Genomic DNA, 7,832 nt, shown 5'->3' with positions numbered 1-7,832 from the left:
TTAACTTTATTATTAAGTTGGTGTAAAAGTAATTGAGGTTATTGCCATTACTTTTAATGGCAAAACCACAATTACTTTTGCACCAACTTAATATTTTGCTGTTAACAGATCAAATATGTAAATATATCCAATATGCCTAATTCAGCTACATTTTCGAGACAATAGATACTAGTAGAAAATGGATGAGAAACTATTATAATTTTGGTTTGGTCTCATTTAGCACTGAGATTTAAAGTTCTAATAGAATTTTTTCAAGAAGACTATATCTAAGACTTTGTGCTCTTTAATATAAATAAAACAGAAAAATACTATGAAAAAAATTTAAAATATTTTTAACCAAAAGCTGTCAGAGAAATCTGTCACTATTTTACTGTGCCATGAATTTACATCTTTAAAGCTATCTTCAAAGACCTCTTCAAAGTCCCTGTGCTTAAAGAAACCATCTATTACAAATTCTATGGGCCCCCGTCTATCAGACTGAAACTGTGTAGTTTATGGCACTGAGTCCACCTAAGTCAAAGCAATTTGACAAAAACAAAACAAAACAAAACAAAAAAATAACAAAAAAAACACATCAGTTTGCAATTGTTTTCTTTAAAACAGATGAACACCTTTCTGCCCGTGGACGCCGCCGAAGAAGCATCGTTAAAGTCTCTCTTCTCCCTGCCGTCATGTCTAAGTCAGAGTCTCCTAAAGAGCCCAAACAGCTGAGGAAGCTCTTCATTGGAGGGTTGAACTTTGAAACAACCAATGAGAGTCTGAGGAGCCATTTTGAGCAATGGGGAACGCTCATGGACTGTGTGGTAATGAGAGATCCAAACACCAAGCGCTCCAGGGGCTTTGGGTTTGTCACATATGCCACTGTGGAGGAGGTGGATGCAGCCATGAATGCAAGGCCACACAAGGTGGATGGAAGAGTTGTGGAACCAAAGAGAGCTATCTCAAGAGAAGATTCTCAAAGACCAGGTGCCCACTTAACTGTGAAAAAGATATTTGTTGGTGGCATTAAAAAAGACACTGAAGAACATCACCTAAGAGATTATTTTGAACAGTATGGAAAAATTGAAGTGATTGAAATCATGACTGACCGAGGCAGTGGCAAGAAAAGGGGCTTTGCCTTTGTAACCTTTGACGACCATGACTCCGTGGATAAGATTGTCATTCAGAAATACCATACTGTGAATGGCCACGTCTGTGAAGTTAGGAAAGCCCTGTCAAAGCAAGAGATGGCAAGTACTTCATCCAGCCAAAGAGGTCGAAGTGGTTCTGGAAACTTTAGTGGTGGTCGTGGAGGTGGTTTCAGTGGGAATGACAACTTTGGTTGTGGAGGAAACTTCAGTGGTCGTGGTGGCTTTGGTGGCAGCCATGGTGGTGGTGGATATGTTGGCAGTGCGGATGGCTATAATGGATTTGGTAATGATGGAAGCAATTTTGGAGGTGGTGGAAGCTACAATGATTTTGGCAATTACAACAATCAGTCTTCAAATTTTGGACCCATGAAGGGAGGAAATTTTGGAGGCAGAAGCTCTGGCCCCTGTGGCGGTGGAGGCCAATACTTTGCAAAACCACAAAACCAAGGTGGCTGTGGCAGTTCCAGCAGCAGCAGCAGCAGCTATGGCAGTGGCAGAAGATTTTAATTAGGAAACAAAGCTTAGCAGGAGAGGAGAGCCGGAGAAGTGACAGGGAAGCTACAGGTTACAAGAGATTTGTGAACTCAGCCAAGCACACTGGTGGCAGGGCCTAGCTGCTACAAAGAAAACATGTTTTAGACCCATACTCATGTGTATGGGCAAAAAACTCGAGGACTATATTTGTGACTAATGGTATAACAGGTTATTTTAGTTTCTATTCTGTGGAAAGTGTAAAGCATTCGAACAAAGGGTTTTAATGTAGTTTTTTTTTTTTTGCACCCATGCTGTTGATTGTTAAATGTAATAGTCTGATTGTGATGCTGAATAAATGTCTTTATTTAAAAAAAAATAAAACAGATAAACATTCAAATTGAAAATAGAGCTTTATCAATTTACCAATTGTATTTAAAAATAGGTACATGGGGTATGAATTTTAGAAAATGCTTTCATTTGGTGGAATTTTTTCTTACTAGTTCTTACAATAACAAATCATAATTTAAGGAAAACTTGTTTTGTAAAAGTTTTAACTTTTTAGTTTATACAAATTGCAGTAGATATTAAGAATAAAGATTTAGTCCTTAATAAATTTAGTTTCTGATAAAAAAATGGAAATTCATCAACTTTAAGCTCTTAAATACCTTAGAGACATCTCATTGGGATAGAGAGAAATTAATGTTGACTTACATCAAGATATACACTAATTTTAGCACCAAGTTGACCACCCTTTCTGTTTATGTTCATTGCATTCCCTACTACATTGCTTCTGCCATCTCTAGGCCGGAAACCACAAAATATCCCCAACTTTCATTTTGCCTGAATACTAAACCCATGTATAAAACTGCCTACCAGATACTCCTCAAAACATCTCAGACTCATAGAGTTCAATGCTGAAACCATGTTCTGCCAATCTCATCCTGTTTCCCCCACTGTACTTCCTCTTATCTTTAAATGGCACTAACATCCATTTAAAAAAACTGCACACCATGAACATCAAGGAGTCATTTTTAATTCTATGCTTATTTTTCATATGTGAAAATGCTGAAATCTCACTATGCCACTTCTCTGCTTAAAAATACCAAAATGTCTCCCTCTGCATACAGGATTAAATTGCTACATAGTCTGAACAAGCAACTTTCTAATGATTAGACCCTTCTCTTCTTGTCAAACTTCCTGTAATTTCCAACACATGAATAAAATGTGGTAATACTCACTCTTACTTTTGGCCATAGCAACTGAAACTGAAGGCTACTTCCAAATATCTTTAAAGACTAATTACAGCAACACAAATTACCACAGGAGATTCAAAGTTTTTTGTTTATTTGTTTTTCAGTGGTAAAAATGACCCGCAAGAAAGAGCTAGAATTTAAACACAGTTCAGTAATTGGAGATAATTGCACAACAGTAATTTGTTTTAATGTATTAAAAGCTTAGAGAAATATCACCCATTAGACAACCATTTTCCTGATTCTAAATAACTTTTCATCTAGTAAATTGGTCTCGTTTTCTCCTTATCTATGTTTTTGTACTTTAAATTAATACTATCAGAATATGCTACCCTATACTTCTAAAATACTTGCTTAAATATTCTAGCTCCTCACTAGCAGAATCCAATAAAATTGAGAATTTGCAAAGGTCCGAAATGTGGGGCTAAATTTTGGCCTATATCTACACATAAAATTTTCATAGTGAATTAAAAGTGAAAATTAAATTGATATAGAATCGTTCTTTAAGAAAATAACCATGTGTGAGAGTATTTAGAGACATCTGACATGATGTAAATATATCTCTTTATGCTTCAGGTTACATAAAGAGCATGAGTTGGTTTATAAATTTGATTTGTAAGCCAGGAAGAATAAACTTTATATTTTAAACATCAACCTTAAACAGTATTCAATCCAAGAAAAGGCCAGCTCAGCTGTTCAGAGTCTTCTGGAATATTAAGCAAATAGCTTGATATCCTAGATGTCTCAGGCATTTTCATAACAATATGTTGTTACTTTGAAGACTAGACATTATTCCTGGATCTCTGAGGTAAACCAAGGTCTTAGTTGACATATTTTTAAAATAATCAGGGTGTCCAAGAAAGTCCATGTTATAAGAGCAACTGGAACTGTATCTACTGTATAATAGCTGAATTTTTACTATTTCTGTGTTATTCTTTTTTCTCTTTACCTCTCTGTCTTCAGAATTTACTACTGAGTAATTTGTTCTTTTGTTGAGATAGAGATCCTTTATGTACCTTTTATTTGAACTATTTCAAGCACACAGTTATGTTGACAGTAATATAGAGTACTAAAATTGTCATCTAGTGCTCAACTTTTTAAAATTAAACATTTTACTATATTGGGTTTAGATTTTTTAAGAAAGAATTTTAGGCCAGGTGCAGTGGCTCACAACTGTAATCCCAGCACTTTGGGAGGCCGAGGCGGGAGGATCACAAAGTCAGGAGATGGAGACCATCCTGGCTAACACAGGGAAACCCCGTCTCTACTAAAAATACAAAAAAATTAGCTGGGCGTGGTGGCGGGTGCCTGTAGTCCCAACTACTCGGGAGGCTGAGGCAGGAGAATGGCATGAGCCCAGATCGCGCCACTGCACTCCACCCTGGGTGACAGAGCAAAACTCTGTCCCCCCCCCAAAAAAAAGAAAAAAAAAGGAATTTTAAAAGCTATTGAAACAATTGTAGCTCCCTATGTCCTCATCTTTTCCTTTGATACTTAGAGGAAAATTTATTTTCAATTTAGTACTTTTCCAGAAATTGTTTTTATATGTTTACTACTTACATATGAGCATATATACCATAAGCAGCATCATTTGCTCCTTTAAACTTGATATACCCACGACAATTTTTTTCTGTATCCATAGACTCCTTGATTTTATTTGTTTAACATTATGTTTTTGAGATTTTTCTATGATAATACATACAACTTTGTTTCCTTTTTTTATTATTATTATACTTTAAGTTTTACGGTACATGTGCACAACATGCAGGTTTGTTACATATGTATACATGTGCCATGTTGGTGTGCTGCACCTATTAACTCATCATTTAGCATTAGGTATATCTCCTAATGCTATCCCTCCCCCCTCCCCCCACCCCACAACAGTCCCCAGTGTGTGATATTCCCCTTCCTGTGTCCATGTGTTCTCATTGTTCAATTCCCACCTATGAGTGAGAACATGTGGTGTTTGGTTTTTTGTCCTTGCCATAGTTTGCTGAGAATGATGGTTTCCAGCTTCATCCATGTCCCTACAAAGGACATGAACTCATCATTTTTTATGGCTGCATAGTATTCCATGGTGTATATGTGCCACATTTTCTTAATCCAGTCTATCATTGTTGCACATTTGGGTTGGTTCCAAGTCTTTGCTATTATGAATAGTGCCGCAATAAACATACGTGTGCATGTGTCTTTATAGCAGCATGATTTATAATCCTTTGGGTATATACCCAGTAATGGGATGGCTGGGTCAAATGGTATTTCAAGTTGTAGATCCCTGAGGAATCGCCACACTGACTTCCACAATGGTTGAACTAGTTTACAGTCCCACCAACAGTGTAAAAGTGTTCCTATTTCTCTACATCCTCTCCAGCACCTGTTGTTTCCTGACTTTTTAATGATCGCCATTCTAACTGGTGTGAGATGGTATCTCATTGTGGTTTTGATTTGCATTTCTCTGATGGCCAGTGATGGTGAGCATTTTTTCATGTGTCTGTTGGCTGCATAAATGTCTTCTTTTGAGAAGCATCTGTTTATATCCTTCACCCACTTTTGATGGGGTTGTTGGTTTTTTTCTTGTAAATTTGTTTGAGTTCATTGTAGATTCTGGATATTAGCCCTTTGTCAGATGAGTAGGTTGCAAAAATTTTCTCCCATTCTGTAGGTAGCCTGTTCACTCTGATGGTAGTTTCTTTTGCTGTGCAGAAGCTCTTTAGTTTAATTAGATCCCATTTGTCAATTTTGGCTTTTGTTGCCATTGCTTTTGGTGTTTTAGACATGAAGTCCTTGCCCATGCCTATGTCCTGAATGGTATTGCCTAGGTTTTCTTCTAGGGTTTTTATGGTTTCAGGTCTAACATGTAAGTCTTTAATCCATCTTGAATTAATTTTTGTGTAAGTTGTAAGGAAAGGATCCAGTTTCAGCTTTCTACATATGGCTAGCTAGTTCTCCCAGCAGCATTTATTAAATAGGGAATCCTTTCGCCATTGCTTGTTTTTGTCAGGTTTGTCAAAGATCAGATAGTTGTAGATGTGTGGCATTATTTCTGAGGGCTCTGTTCTGTTCCATTGGTCTATATCTCTGTTTTGGTACCAGTACCATGCTGTTTTGGTTACTGTAGCCTTGTAGTATAGTTTGAAGTCAGGTAGGGTGATGCCTCCAGCTTCGTTCTTTTGGCTTAGGATTGACTTGGCAATGTGGGCTCTTTTTTGGTTCCATATGAACTTTAAAGTAGCTTTTTCCAATTCTGTGAAGAAAGTCATTGGTAGCTTGATGGGGATGGCATTGAATCTCTAAATTACCTTGGGCAGTATGGCCATTTTTATGATATTGATTCTTCCTATCCATGAGCATGGAATGTTCTTCCATTTGTTTGTGTTCTCTTTTATTTCCTTGAGCAGTGGTTTGTAGTTCTCCTTGAAGAGGTCCTTCACATCCCTTGTAAGTTGGATTCCTAGGTATTTTATTCTCTTTGAAGCAATTGTGAATGGGAGTTCACTCATGATTTGGCTCTCTGTTTGTTATTGCTGTATAAGAACGCTTGTGATTTTTGCACATTGATTTTGTATCCTGAGTCTTTGCTGAAGTTGCTTATCAGCTTAAGGAGATTTTGGGTTGAGACTCTGGGGTTTTCTAGATATACATTCATTTCATCTGCAAACAGGGACAATTTGACTTCCTCTTTTCCTAATTGAATGCCCTTTATTTCCTTCTCCTGCCTGATTGCCCTGGCCAGAACTTCCAACACTACGTTGAATAGGAGTGGTGAGAGAGGGCATCCCTGTCTTGTGCCAGTTTTCAAAGGGAATGCTTCCAATTTTTGTCCATTATGTATGATATTGGCTGTGGGTTTGTCATAGATAGCTCTTATTATTTTGAGATACGTCCCATCAATAACTAATTTATTGAGAGTTTTTAGCATGAAGGGTTGTTGAATTTTGTCAAAGGCCTTTTCTGCATCTATTGAGATAATCATGTGGTTTTTGTCTTTGGTTCTGTTTATATGCTGGATTACATTTATTGGTTTGCATATGTTGAACCAGCCTTGCATCCCAGGGATGAAGCCCACTTGATCATGGTGGATAAGCTTTTTGATGTGTTGCTGGATTTGGTTTGCCAGTATTTTATTGCGGATTTTTGCATCAACGTTCATCAAGGATATTGGTCTAAAATTCTCTTTTTTTGTTGTGTCTCTGCCAGGCTTTGGTATCAGGATGATGCTGTCCCCATAAAATGAGTTAGGGAGGATTCCCTCTTTTTCTATTGATTGGAATAGTTTCAAAAGGAATGGTACCAGCTCTTCCTTGTACCTCTGGTAGAATTCGGCTGTGACTCTGTCTGGTCCTGGACTTTTTTTGGTTGGTAAGCTATTAATTATTGCCTCAATTTTAGAGCCTGTTATTGGCCTAGTCAGAGATTCAACTTCTTTCTGGTTTAGTTTTAGGAGAGTGTATGTGTCGAGGAATTTATCCATTTCTTCTAGATTTTCTAGTTTATTTGCATAGAGGTGTTTATAGTATTCTCTGATGGTAGTTTGTATTTCTGTGGGAACGGTAGTGATATCCCCTTTGTCATTTTTTATTGTGTCGATTTGATTCTTCTCTCTTTTCTTCTTTATTAGTCTTGCTAGCGATCTATCAATTTTGTTGGTCTTTTCAAAAAACCAGCTCCTGGATTCATTGATTTTTTGAAGGGTTTTTTGTGTCTCTGTCTCCTTCAGTTCTGCTCTGAACTTAGTTATTTCTTGCCTTCTGCTAGCTTTTGAATGTGTTTGCTCTTGCTTCTCTAGTTCTTTTAATTGTGATGTTAGGGTGTCAATTTTAGATTTTTCCTGCTTTCTCTTGTGGGCATTTAGTGCTATAAATTTCCCTCTGCATACTGCTTTGAATGTGTCCCAGAGATTCTAGTATGTTGTGTCTTTGTTCTCACTGGTTTCAAAGAACATCTTTATTTCTGCCTTCATTTCATTATGTACCCAGTA

At 37.1% G+C, this 7,832-nt stretch overlaps 1 pseudogene; it reads left to right on the top strand.

The window, feature by feature from the left end:
- The first annotated feature begins 596 nt into the window (after positions 1–596).
- On the top strand, positions 597–1,759 carry LOC100457345 (heterogeneous nuclear ribonucleoprotein A1-like; annotated as a pseudogene).
- The last annotated feature ends 6,073 nt before the right edge of the window (positions 1,760–7,832 follow it).

Source organism: Pongo abelii, chromosome 6 (assembly GCF_028885655.2).
Source record: "Pongo abelii isolate AG06213 chromosome 6, NHGRI_mPonAbe1-v2.0_pri, whole genome shotgun sequence".
In the NCBI taxonomy this organism is placed as follows: Eukaryota; Metazoa; Chordata; class Mammalia; order Primates; family Hominidae; genus Pongo; species Pongo abelii.
Note: the sequence above shows the minus strand (reverse complement) of the source record. Positions and strands in the feature narration are given on the sequence as shown.